Below are 14832 nucleotides of genomic sequence, written 5' to 3' on the forward strand. Positions count from 1 at the left end.
TGTGAAATCAGGTAAAGAAATGAGACAGATTTTGGCGCAAGTATCGATGGTGGTTCGGAGAAGAAAGCGCGACGGCTTGCGTTGCAAACACCATGAGATTTTGTTATGGAAATAAATAGGAGTTCGTGAGAAATGACCAACGAGAAACACGCGATGTTAATTATCGTTAACACGAGCGGTAGGCGGTCTATGGAAAATTAATCCCCAATTATTACACCTTTTTTTCCATCGCAAATTCCACGAAACGTTTTAACCTGCCATTCCGATCGGTAGACTCCACTTTATGCATCTTTCGTGCAATTTACGGGTACAGGAATGCATGGAATGTGCATAGCACGCAAGAATAAAATACCCAAAATATAACATCTACCTGTTGTAATAATTAGTTGATAAAACAAATCTTCTCTCGTGTTCCATTTCTCGAAACATATTCACAAAGATACGAATTTGTCTAAACACCACCAATCTGTCATCTACGCTGATCACTGATCACAATGCACAACAATGTCCACGAATCACGCTCGCGATGGAAAGAGCTGAAAAAAAGCTCGCGTTCAACCGAAGATTCGGAACAAACTGAACAGAATTAGGAAAGAGGAAGCGAGTATCCGCGAGGGAAAGTAAAAAATTGACATTTCGTCTAAAAAGGTACCTAGATGGGACGTCGAGCGCGACGATGGAAAGGGTTGGCTCGGAAGAAAAGGGAACCCTTTCCCATGACATTTTTACAGCGCAGTAAATAAGCAACTTTCTCCTAACCCTTTTTAACCGAGTCGCGCATCCGCTAGCGCGAACTTTCACTTCTCTCGTGCTGTTTTTTTTTTTCTTTTTTTACACCCCCGCGTCCCGAATCTCACGAAAACGGTTCACCCTTCTGTCGAGTCAGAACGCGAGGGAACGAAACGAAAAATATCGTAATGTTTCCAAAGATCGTCGGATTTTACGAGACAGCGTAACGAAAGAATTTGTTGTTCCGCGTGACTCATTGCAGCGGTTCGTTGAAAATGGCTAAAGCTCTTAACAAAGTTGCTTTATTCTAAAATTAAACCTTACGGTGAAATAATAGCCGAGCGTGTTCGCTCTTAAATCTAAAAGAATTCGCGACCAATGTTTAAAATTGACATTGCAACCAGATCGTTTTCGTTGCAGATTACTGGTGCACAGCTGGGCCGTCGGACTTCGTCCATGCGAAGGTAAGAAATAATTCACGATTAAACATTCTTGATTATTGTTTTAACGATCGTTACTTTTACTCAAGAATGCGACGGTATTATAGTTTATACAAGTTTCTGTTAACCCTTTCACGCTCCACGTTGCGTAATAACTTTGTGCTTTATGCTGTGCTTACAGTCGATGTTCTGACGTTCTTACGAATGAAACATCTGAAGACTAAAATGCATACGTACTCGGAATTTATTTATTTCGGACACATTCGTCAGAGCACATTATCCTCTGTAACTGCAACCTCGAAAATAAAAACTAGCACTATGTCTTGCTTAGAAAAAGACGAGAAACAATGTGTTTGATGCAGAAGCATTTGATCCTGAAAGGGTTAACAATCCTTCGATAGATTTTAATAATTTAATAACATAAATTATTAAGAATATAAGAGTAGGAAAAAGGAAATCCTTGGCTTACAAAGCGACTACGAATATCGTGCGAAAGGAGGTCCGCCGAACGTTCGAAGGATTTTCGTGTAATTTCTGAAGCGTTTTAAAATCGTGATTCGATATTTAAAAAGAGCGTGTAACGGTAGTCGGGAAAAATATATGAAAACGCGGAACGATTGTGGAGATGCAACGAGAAACGAGCTTCTTTGTAGCCAGTATCTTAATTCTTAAAATATCCTGGCTGTCGGTTGGTATACGAAGGTCCGTGAAACACGTAATATACAACTTCCTTAAAAGGCAGTTCGTAATAGGTATTCCGCAAAGTACAACGTCATTATAAATTCACGTTTACGTTGGGTATCCGAGTCTCGACGTCGGCGGAGAGTTCGGAAACAGGCATCGAGAACGCGGCACTTTACACTTCGCGACACTCCCTACGCCGTTAATTCGTTACTTTACTTTACCCTTTACGGCGGGTAGTCACGATTTTCTCGGTGATTTATAATAACCGATATCGCGAACGGCCATTCGTATTCGAAAACGAGCCAACGCTCTTCTTATCTCCCTCCCCTTCTTCTCCGTTTTTCTTTTTCACTTCTGTCGCGCCTCTGCTTGCTTGCTTGCTTGCTTGTTTGATGAAAGAAATTTTTTCCCCCGATCAGAAGGCGAGAAGATGACCGTTCGGAGCAAGATGCAGACCGATTTTACGGCTAACGAAAACTGAGAAAATATAGATGAAGATTAGAACGAGATAGGATTTTTCAGAATCAGCTTCAACGTCTGAAAATTCGACCTCCAATATCGCACAGAATAATCAGCCTCGTTGTATATTCCGAGATAGCGTTGGTCTCTAACGTAATAACGAAGGAATGAGAAAATATTGCGCACTTTAGGTTCACGAAAATGCATCAGAAACCGAAAAATAGTTCAAATAATTCGTACTTGTGCAACGAAATTGAGAAATTGGTAAAAAGTGGAATTTTTGGCTTCCAAGCAGCTCAACTTCGCTTGAAAATAATAATGTCAATCGAGCAAAGTTTTTAATTTTTGTCCAGTCGAAGTTACATAATTGCGGATTTTTCTTATTTGAGAAAGCTTTCCATCTGAGAGGGATCGTGCTGAAAAGATTGTTGAGAAGCTGAAAACGTAAGGAAGAAGGTTCCCTTGACACTAAGAATTCCGTGTTCTTGTAGGAAATTTTCAACGTGTACAGTTAAAAATATGTTTTCCTCTCGATTCCTGCGTCGATGACGAGACACAAAACTATCCGACGATAAGTGTCTGTCCTAAATATTTGTAGAGTACGTACTAGATCCGAGAACTCGAATAGAAGGCATGATCTATGTCACAGCGTCGTTTACGCATAGCGCGCGGTAGCTTTCAAGGATAAACAATGTTGAATAAGATTTACAGCGTTGTACGAATACGATGTCTTTGATGATAGCGCGTACAGGTATTCGATAAGTTACAACGTGCGTGAAATTTCATAAACATTTTTACAATTTGATAGTTCGATGGATCATAGATTGGCGTTGAAAAATGATTTACGCGAGTATTTTAATAGTTTTGGAACTAAAACGTTATATATTCAAACTGAACTTTTTACGAAACCGAAACTTTGTATTTGAGACATATTGTACTGTCATGTAGAATAATTTAAAGAGCAATAAGACAATTAATAATTTTTACCAACGATCCAACACGAGTACAACCATAAAATGATTCCAAGGCATGCGAACGGAGACAAGTAAGTAAATAAGTAGGTGTCAATGAGGACAGATAGACTGCATTAATTTCCACATTAATTTCACGCGTTGGCATAACATTCCTCTGGTCATTTAATACGGAATAAGCTTCTCTCTGGTCGCGCATTAATCTCATTGCGTATTATTCTACATAACCGTACAACGTTCTTGGTACTCGTATTTTACAAGCAACGAGTTTCTCCTTAACAGCTTGTTCTACAAACATACTACTAAGGAAAATCTCTCCTAAGTATAGCAAAGAAGCGACGTGTGTACGTAAATAGGTTGGAATAAATTCACCCGGAGAAGTGGTCGTTTCCTTCACGAAGAAGCCATTGATCATAGAAAATCTACGAGTCGTTCGATCGCGCAACGTTAACCTTTGGTCGATCTTCAACCCCTACGCCCAACCACGTATCTCTATGGATAGTAAAATGCACGATAAGCCAGCAACACGTTAGGTCAAGCTGTAGTCCGTCATTGACTCGAGTTTCAGATTGGAGAAAACAAGGCTGATAAGGGGAAAAACTCGAACAGGCCTTGATGGCGTCTGGCCAACGATCGTACGGTCGCCAACGTCCCTGGAACGCGGTTCGTGGCGTTGCGAACCTTCGCGTCGGTCAGGGGACGCAATTAGTTGCGATGCGCGGCTCGCATGTAAACACGGGAACATAGAGTTCGTTTCCATTATTCGCGGCACGGTAGCGTGGAGCTTGGTTCGATAGGAAAGCACAAAGAGGAGAGGACAACGAGGCTCTTGTATCCCGCAGCATCCCATGATGGCTGACAACGACGCCCACCCCACTCCGCCTCCAATTTCTGGTCCAGCTCTCTCTTTCCCCTCTGCCAGGTCCAGAAGGATCAGCCTGGCCTAACCTAACCCTTACTTAAGCTCCCTTTCGCACGTGGCGGCCATATTGGCCCGAGGGTTGGGCCACCAAAAGAGACGACGACTCATTGGCCGGCAAGAGAGAGATCTCGCCCAGTTTCCTTCTCTCCTACCGTCTCTCTTTCTCTCGCTTCCTGTCTGACTTCAGCCTCTCTTTATCCCTCGTTCGTTCCGCTATAAGCATCTCTCTCTTCTTCTTCAGCAGCATCTTCGTCCCCCTCGTTCGAAATTCCAGGTTTCCCTCTTGGTGTTCCTCGTACACGAAGCAAGGCGGTCGGGGCTCGTTGAACTTTACCAAGTCGCTTTCCCAGGTCCCTGTTGAAATTTCAGCTTTTCTCTCTAGGACTTCAGGATATGTGCTTTTTTTTCTCTTCGCTCCCCTCGTCCAGAGATGCAGTTTTTTCGAAGTTTTTTTCGACTGCCGAGTTACATCCAGTCGTTCGAGTGGCTACGAGTCTTGGAAACGTTCGTCCTCCCTTCTGCCCTGTTTTTATCGCTGTTTCCCGTCCGTTCCTTATCGGTGGTGCATCGAGCGCGCGAGTAAATTTTTCAAACTTCCGCCGGAATTTCCAGCGACCCTCTTCCTTCGCTCTCTGTCGTCGATCGTTTCTTCGGGACCATGTAAAACGGAAAAAAGAGGAAACAGAGGGACGACGGGAGGAGGCAAAAAGAAGAAGTTGCAACGAGACTTTCGAGAATGCATAATTCGAGGCTGTGTCCCTGGACAGACGGTTCGAGTGAGTTCAATGATCTAGATGCGCCGCGTTCGTGACGCAAGGTCTACATACGCGATCACGATGGCGAACATAATCGCGGCTCCAAAAACCGTGCCTCCTTCCCGCGAGGTTTCCCATTCGACACGGTGCCCGCTGTTTCAACAACCCAAATTCTACGCGCCCGTATAATTTCCGGGAAATTACAGGAGTCTTTAGGCTCAGAAAGGGAATGAAAAATTCACGAGACATCGCGTAATAGAGGGAATACGACCGCGTAATTATTTCACGGCTATTTATTAGGATACATTCTTTTACAGACGCGTCTTTCGCAACGACGCATCTTTATACAAACACGAAACCTAATCTGTCGAACGCTGTGATCTTTGTTTCGATAGAACAAAATGGATCGTACGTAATTCGATGAAATAATGTATATCCTTCTGAAACGAAAGAAACTTTTCGGACCACCTAATACGTTGATATTCGATGAAAAGCTGAACGTCGCTCTTAAAAAAAAGATCGCTAATCCTATATAAAATCTCTTTCGACTGAACGTCATGGAACCTCTTTTCTTTGTGTCTTTTTACGAATACTGGAAATTACGAATCCTTTCTTTTTGTTTCGCAACAGATTTAAAAAAGTTAGAAATATCTAAAGACGTTATTATAGGTATACGAAGAGGGTTGATTGAGCCACACAGAAGCCGGACTATCTGTAATTGACTCAATCAAGGATAATCGTATGATCTGCAAAAAAGTTAAACGTAGTTCGTATGTTCTTACATGAAACTGAAATACTCTTGAGAAAGTGGAGTTAATCAGTTTGTTTTCTGAATGGGTAGATTAGCTGGTAATTCGAAGGCGATTACAAGTCAACGAGGATACAAACCTGATGGCAGGTAAGCGAGTACAGGTACTTCGATAACCGTGCAAATCCTCGTCGAATTCTTTTACAAGACTCCATAAACTGATTAACTTCCCGTTAACGTTCCTCCACGACGACATAATAAAACCATAAAAAAAAAAAACAAAAAATAACACAAGAGATCACCGTTAAAGTTTGACTACAACACGCAGCCGATCGCAAGGCAACACGAACTGAAAGCCAACTGTAGCTGGTATGTTATTCCAGAGAAAAAGAAAGTGAAACTCCATCCCTGCCATTATCCGGTCAACCCTTGCTTCACTTTCGAATTTTTAGCATTTTTATTGCCGTGGCTACTTTCACCAACCCTTTTGCCGATTGCAGACAACTCGGCCTGTCTTCAACTCTTTTTACGAGTGGCTTTAAAAGAGAAAGTTGTACCTTCGAGACCTAGGAGAAGGAATTACCCCCTTTGTGCGAAAAGGGGAGGGGGCATTAAAGGGGGAAGTAATTCTCCAGACGGGATGACTTACACCTTGTTTGTTTCGGTCGAGGTTTATTGGCAAACTTCATACGCCCCGACCTCGTAAACGATTTTATTTCGTGTGCGGCGTACGCGAATCGTTGCGCGAATTCAGTCCGCAGACGCGAATATCTGGCCCGATTCCACTGTTATTTGTTTTTCCTTAAAGCCAGTTTAGAAGCGTTTTACTAGGCGATACGGCCAGGTCAGGGCGCACGCTGTCGATCCACTGGAAACAAGATGCGACTTCTCTTCTTCTTCACGGTGGATCGTGATACGGTAAAGCTCCGCTTAGCGCAAGTTGTCGGGTGGACAAACGGTTTATACAATTGGAATTCGTACAACAATAGGTCACGAAATGGCTTGATCGACTAATTTTTCTAATTCATTCTGTCGTTCGTTTGATTTTTCGTTCACGCAATAGAAACTCACGTTCGGATGGATGAAATCGAATGAACGAAAGTTCGGTTAATCGGACATCGAATAAATGGAATTCTACTACGCGTATAAGTACGAATAATAATTACATTACGTGGAAGAAGAATTAACGATATGTGTATAATGCGTTATTGCATTTATTTCCTTTGAATTACATGCGTGGAGAAAACAAACCGATTAGATGGGATTGGTAAACACGACGGTTTCACTCGCATGTGGTAATGTAATGCTTGTCGCGAGAAATATAATTACATGCTTGTGTGCTAATTGGTTTGTATAGAATCATTTGAAACTGATAGAAAATCTTCGAGTATCTCTTAAAGCGCAGAAATAATATTTAAATAAATTGAATATGACGTGAAACTGTTTATAGTAATGCGTATGTTTGTGTAATTAAATGATTAACGTATCAGGTATCGAGATACGGTGTTTTAACATTCATTCATATTTTACTTTTATTCGTTATATTATATAATTAAAGATTCGAAGCTGATTGAAATTCTAAGCGACTACCTCAATAGTATATTTTAAGAATCCATCGTACTAATTTTAGCTTTCGGATCGCGTTTAAGTATTTCCTAACATAGAAAGAAGACAAAATTTAGAATTACTATATTTAGACTGTAACGTTATCGCTTCAAATTACGTTCTATGACTAAATTAACGCGAATCCTTTTCATCTCGAAACGATTTTAATCACATTAACAAAATATAATCACGCGAGATAGAAAAATAGTTTCCTAAGTCGTGTTGGACTTGTCGATCTCGCGTTCGATCGAATCGTGCAACTGAAACACGTAAATACACGATAAAAAATGATGAAACCTCTGTAATTCGCGCAGACACTCGCTGATAATCGTTACGACAATCATTTTAACGTAATATCAAACGTAGCAATATTTATTGATTCAAGTTGAAACAGTCTACAAGCTTCAAGTGCTAATTTCATCGAACAGTTTCTATTTTTCTAATTTTCCGCTTCTGCAACTAATTTTCTTATCTTAAAGTACTTCGCTGAAATACGGAACATCTATAAAGCCAACTATTTACGTATCACAATCTCGTTTCTTCTAAATTCTTCGTCGCATGAATAACCTGACACGAAATCTACAAGTTTCCTCGCAGAGACATAATCGATTTATTATTTAATCGCCGAAATGCGTGCACGAGAAAGCGCGAACAAGCTACGGAACGTAGTTAGTTTCGATTTACGCACGAGCAGAATTCCGTTACACAAGTGACTCGGTTGTACAGGTACATAATAGAAGCTAGCTATCGCATGATAATCCGCTTAGGGTGAATTTACGGGTGGATATCAGCAGCAGAGTCCATGATGGCGTCCATCGAAGTTCGGTGTAGCCTCCTGTTACGTATACTGAAGGTATACCGGACAGAAATACACTCAGGATACATTCAGTATACGTACAGGGGGTTTCACATTCCTCGTCGAGATGCAGGAGGCCTCGTTGTTACTCTTCAAGGACATGTCTTGACGTTTCAAGAACCCGTCTACAACTGGATACGATACTCGATGCTTCCAAGAGGATGAACTTCGTGTCATCGATGTACGACGATCGTTCGCTGATGACCGCAGGTAAGAGAGTTTCTGAAGTTTATCGCGACGTTTCGAAGAATTCGCTGGAGACAAAGACGAGACAACGACAACGTTTCTCGTCCGCAATTTGCCAAAGGTTTGTTTTGTCGATTCCATTGAAATAACATCGGTCCGGCGTTGGATGATTCCAGAGGCGTAATTCAAATCTGAAAAAGAAAAATATAGCGTCAGGTGTTTTATTTAAAAGATACGAATCCGATGGAATCGAAGATTCGGGTAGAAAAATAGAGGATCGATATATTCGTATTAAAAATGTGGGAAAATAATGTCTGAAGATGGTAGAACGAAACGTGTGAAAATGCAGAAGTACTTGATGACCCGTTCTGCCGCCACGTCAATCCGGTTGCCTGCTCCTCGGGCACTCGGTGGAGAAACGTCCCTTGAAATTCACCGTCACAACTTGCTCGATATTCGTACACGATATTCTTCACGACCCTACGCACAAGATCGTCATTGACATGAGTGAATCCGAAAACCTCGAAACCTTTATACTAACCTTTCGATCGACAAACACCTTCTAGTCCTTTTTGTCTGCCAATTTTCAAGATAGCTTGCGAAAGGTTGGTCGAAAGGTGACATGCACCGAATCGCGTACAACACGTCGGAAAACGATACGATGACAGGGCTCGTGTCATTCACAGGAAGCGATCGGTTTCTGCTTCGAGGCCGCGAGAATGACAGCTCGGCTCGGTCTACGTGCGACGAGTGACGTTCACGGTGCGCGACTCGTGGCCACGAGCCACACAGCGGAACAGAGACGACGCACCGAAGAGAAAGGAGAAAAGCGAGCCTCGAAGAATGCAGAAAGAAGGAACGAACGGATACGGCGTTGTGTCTGGTCGGTTTCGGCGACGAGGTGGTACGACCCGTGGTAAACGGTAGATCGCAAGATGGAAAATCAGAGGGAAAGAAAGACGACGGTGGAGAGGTTTCGAGGAAGGACGGTGAGGATACGCGAATCCTTCGAAGGACGAGCGCGAAGTGCAGGCGAATTCGAAAACCGGTCAGTTTCGAGACAACCGTGGCACGTCTGACGGACGACTGTCGGGCGTCTGGTGGCGTCGCGACGCTCCGAGGGCAGCGCGTCACTCGCGGCGCGATAACGAAAGTTCTCTCCCTTGCTGCTCCTGAGCTCGCTCCCTTTCCCTCCTCCCTTCTCTCTCGCACCGCCGTGCACCGTCTCTCTCGCTCGCACACTCTCCGTTTCCCTCCCTCTCTATCTCGCCCTCTGTCCTCCGGTTATCTTCGTCCAGCTTCGTCCCGTTGTTCCTTGGAGAAACGCAGCGCGAGTACAGCGAAAGAAGACCACGATCTTCCGGTGACGTTGGCTGAGAACGTGGCGCGGACAGAGAGAAAAGAGTCGGCCGAGCTTGCGACGCCGACGCCATGCGGCGTCGCTCTGCGCCCGGCTGCGCCTAGGGACGTTGCCGCCTTACTTGTGTGCGTTTTCACCACTGCGCACACCGATGCACCTTCTCTTCGGTTACACCGACGGGGTATATAAAGTCGGGGTGGATATAGGGGCGCCCGGGAGGGGCGGCTCCTGATAACGCGCAGGGTCGACCAACCCTTCTCTTTCCTTTTCGCTCTCGCTCGCTCTACCTTCCTTCCTCCTTCTCTTCCTTGCATCGGTGCTGTCTCCTTTCCTCCGACTACCCTTCCTTCTCGCTCTTTCCTTTCCTTGCCTCTTCGTCTACGTCGAAACGGTCCTCGTCGCTCTAACCGACGAGCTAGCGGATGCACTTTCTCCGTTCCTCCCATTGGTCATTCTATTCCATTTGTTTCGCTTCTTTCTCCCACCTAGCGATTGGTCTTCCTCAGGGTCGACCAACCCCTCTCTCCCAGCACCTTCCTCCCACGATCTACCTGTCTCGCGCGCTTATCGCGTCCTTTTCTCTCGCGAACGCGATGCAGCTCGCTTTGTTACCCAAGAACAGAATCGAATAACACCTATCCGACTGTCCCTTTCCATCCAACGCGGCCTTCTCTTAACCCGGCAGGATCAACCTATCCCTCTCCGTAGTTGCTCCTCGTCTTCTCGTTATCCTGCTCCTTCGTGCACCGTCTTTCACCCATATTTTCCTCGTTCCTCTCGCTGGCCAGTTCGAGCAGCTTCGCCCTTCCTACCACGCGACTCCGCGTCGATTTGATTTCGCCGCGTCTGTGTGCGATATCGCCCCGGCACAAGCCTCCCCTCCATCCCACGATCGGCATATAGACCGAGCTTCGTGCTACCCCTGGGCAGAGCGTTGCGTAGCCTGGCGCCACCAGCCGGCTTACACCTCCAAACACCTCGCTGCCGGCACCTCGCGTTTTTATTGCGTTTTGTCTGGTGAAAAACGCTGCGCGAATCAGTCTGCCCTTCGTTTGCCATCCGCTGTCGTCTCACGGCATCCTTTTCGCCACCTCGTTCCCATTGCAATCGATTCAAGTCACCTTGGCAGCTTCGTTAGTCGGTATGCGATCTTCCTCGTGGAACGCGAGAGACATCCGCAGGAACTGGCTTCGACATGTATCTGTGAACGTTAAATAAATTCATTGAAACGTCAGCTGGTGTTACGATACTTTAGGAAGTAAGAGGAAGCTTTTTGAGGGCAGGGGGAGGCACATCTTTTGTTGGCTGAATTAGAGTAGAGTGGTACGTCAGGGGTTGCTGAACTATAATTTATGTTACGCTTGTATTTTTCTTCGTCCATCTAGCGTTATCTCTGTGTCGACAGTGCATATTTTTAACGCGATAAGACCGTCGACGAGACACTTTGCGGGGGTTGAACGATGCATCTTCCAAGAGAATTATGTAACAGGGTCTTTGAACAAGACGCGTCTGGATAGCGTTCGAAATTTATTGGTTCCGAAGGAATTTAGATGAAAAAGGGATTTGGCGGCGCACCGAGGACGCGCTGACAAACGACGGGCCGTTACATCGCAGATAAAATTCCACGAGATTAGAATGCCCGTTAGATTAGAAGATATCTGGAACGTCTGCCGTAAATATAGCGGAGAAGTGTCTGCCCGCTAATTAAATGCTCGAATGGTCGCATTATCTCCATGGAATAACCCAGTCAACCCCAAATGTTAATTTCCTCCGTGCATGTAATTTTGTGAAAATCGTGATTTAAAGCCGGAATTACTTAATTTTTAATTTAAGTCCCACTTTTCCCTAACGATCGAGGAGATCGTTCGTTCCTTTTTAACGAGAGCAAGATGTGATCAACGATGGACATCTTCTTTTATATCCTTCGTTAGATTCCGCTGACTTCGTCCAAGTTGGATTATTGAACTTCATCCGGGTTACCTTGTTAGCTGCTGCCATCTGTGGCGTGTGCATCACACCGTTCGTTCGGTTCTTGACGATCCTTTTGCAAGTATATTTAGCGATCAGCCGCCTTCTGCAAAGGCTACATCGTCGTCAAGCTCGGTCACGCTACTCCAACGTTGCTCGCTTACCAGAACCGGACTGAAATTTTAACCGACACTAAACTCGACAAATTCTACGACCTCCGACAAAATTGTATTATCCCTCTAAATATTTCCTTGAGAAAAACAATGCTGAAAGAGTAATTCGGATAAATAGCCGTCGTTCAGTGGGTTTTAAGGATTCAACGATTTCCGAACCTTATTTTATGGGGGGTTAATAATAAAAAAGTAAGAAGGGAAATATTCTTCTCGTAGATAATTGTTCGCAGGTATAGCTCTACCTGACACTCTCAAATACAGAAATGACTTGGGCCTTGAACCTACGCGATCGAAAAAAGTATCCTTTCGCTGGATAAAAAATACTCAGGTAGTCTGGGTAACCCGTCGTACTCTCTTTCCTCCGCTATCTCTTGACTTATAAAATGTCCCCTTAATATATTTACGGAAATCCTATCTATTCAAGACGTCTATATACTTGGTATCCAATGACTGTCACGGACACACTGTATAACTTTACTTGTGTTACTTGTCCCGTGCCTATTAATTTATAGACTTTCAATTATTTAATTAATAGACTGTGAATGTTACGTATTTATGAGAAACTTAAATGTACACAACGTATAAAATATCCATAGTATAGAAAAATGTAGAGAGTGTTCGCAGTAAATAAATCATCGCGGTCGTTTCTTACCACCCCGGTGGCAATTCGAGTAATCGAGAAATTCAAGAAGTCAATGTTTAATTTTTTTTTTTTTTTATTTATTTGCGTTTATTTTACGATCAATTCTCGTTAGAGAATTTTAAGTAAATTTATCTGACGTGGTACTACGACACGATTAATAAATGTTTATGGTATGTTTGATTGTATTTGAATCTAGTGCTTAGGTCCAAGGTGTAATGTCTTTTTAGCCTGCGGATCTGTTCCGACGTGATGTTAACTCTCGTGCCGTGTCTATTGCTGAATTTCGATAATTCTTCTTTGACTGGTCAATGTTTAATGTTTTCGAAATTCAGAGTTCTTTGGTCTGTTGAAAACGATTCTTTCTAGCGATCATTAATATTGATAATCTCAGAATTAATTATATTCGGTAAAATATGGATTTGCACGAACGTCTGAACATCTAAACCATCGAGTTCTCACGACGCTTCTTTTCCATTAGAAAACTTTGGCGAACGAGAATGCTCGATTTTTCGGATAATTTATTCGATCGATCGTCTTTTACGAGGCATCTCGCATAAATGGCCATCGAGAGAGTCGCGTCTCCACTCTCTTTCTCTCTCTCGAGAGAGAGAGAAGAGAGACTGGAAGTGGAAGCCACGCGTCTACCGTTGCACCCACGGGACCCTGCAAAAGCCAGTGGATTCCCGCGGGACTAGACGGAGTCGCGAGATGCACGCTAAAATCGGGGGCAATAATTTGCCACGCATCGCTCGGTAAACCATCGTAAAACTGGAGAAAAAAGGGGGCGAAATGACGACGCGGCGCGCTGGAGGCTGCATGGGGAAATAATGGCCGATGGTCTGTGCGGTACACTGGAGAATGGCTTTTGGTAATTATAATAATGATCGTGAAGGCACGGCGCTTGGTTAACTGCACGAACGTACACGTTCGCTAATTATATTTTGCTAGCAATCGGGGCCGTATCGTAGATTTCATCGACAAGCTCCGTGAAAAAAATGTATGTTGTTGAAGTAAATGTTTCATGGTGGATTAATTTGAAATATACGAGAAGCGTGGAAGATATACCGCCGGATTGTGATGTTAGATTTAACGATGGATTAATTTAAAAAATATGCTGAACCTGGCAGAAATATTGTCAGAATGTAACGTTAAATTTATAACGGCCATTTGCAGCGCACCTGCTTATGACGTGCGAATTTATATCGGCCGAAGTACTGTGAGAACGTAAAACATTGATAGTCATGACTCGACATTCGTACGAACGGGACTGATTTATTGCCATTATAAAATTAGGACATTTAACAATTTATTTTTAACCTGTATCGCTTGTCTCGTACCCTCTTTAGTTTCGCTATTATGTTAACGCCTTAAGGAAGCGGTGCTTGTTTTATCGAGTTGCCGATGCACTTTTTTAACGCGAATTTCCCAGCCGCGGTTTCGCGTTTACGAGAAATTAATCGCAGAAAAGTGCGAATGGCTGTTAATCCTATCGTTTACGAAACGATCGGTGTAGCGTCGTAGTACCTAAACCGTTTAGGAATTTATAATCATTGAGTGTGCAATAAAAATGTTTATATATGTATCATTTTATTATAAGCGTGGAAAAGGAGAAAAATTATTCGGCCGTAAAAGTTGTTCGTGTATGATTAAAATAAAAGCGTAAAAAGACATTTGCTTCCGCTAACGAATCGACATGTTTCTTGGATGCATCCCGAATTAATTGCACGAACGCGATTCGTTTTCTGCATGCTTCGCGCGTAGCGTCGATAAATTTATTCGCGCAACGCTCGCTGGATGCGAAGGCTCTCAGAAAATCCCTATGCCGCGAGTAAAACGAAGGAAACTGGTTTTACTATGAGTCATGGCTTGAATTACGACGCATCCGGGTGACTGAGAATTTTTATGATATTACGATTCTCGTGCTAACTCTTTGTGCAAATTAGTATATAACGAGCCATTCTCGTGATAAACAGTTTAAATACACCCCGAATAGACTCGTCTGATGAAAACAACGAACGATACGCGTCGGTTCTTTTTCCCGTTCTTTTTTCGGCTCCAGCAGTTTAATAAGCTTCTCGCTTTTTAATTTATACAGCTTTATACCAGAATTTATTGTTCGATTACGAAAATTCTTAGATACGTAAAGTCTGCCCCTGTCGTTTCTATAAAAGAAAATTTGAAAAAATATGTTTTCGATGTAAATGCGATCTTGGAGTAAATCTCCTCCCTTGGATTTCCGATGCAAATTCCTACGGTGTTTAACCTCGTGAGATTGCTTCTGACTCATAGCACGCAAAATACACGTAAGAAACTTTATACAACGGATAAGTATA

This window comes from Bombus fervidus, chromosome 19 (assembly GCF_041682495.2).
Source record: "Bombus fervidus isolate BK054 chromosome 19, iyBomFerv1, whole genome shotgun sequence".
In the NCBI taxonomy this organism is placed as follows: domain Eukaryota; kingdom Metazoa; phylum Arthropoda; class Insecta; order Hymenoptera; family Apidae; genus Bombus; species Bombus fervidus.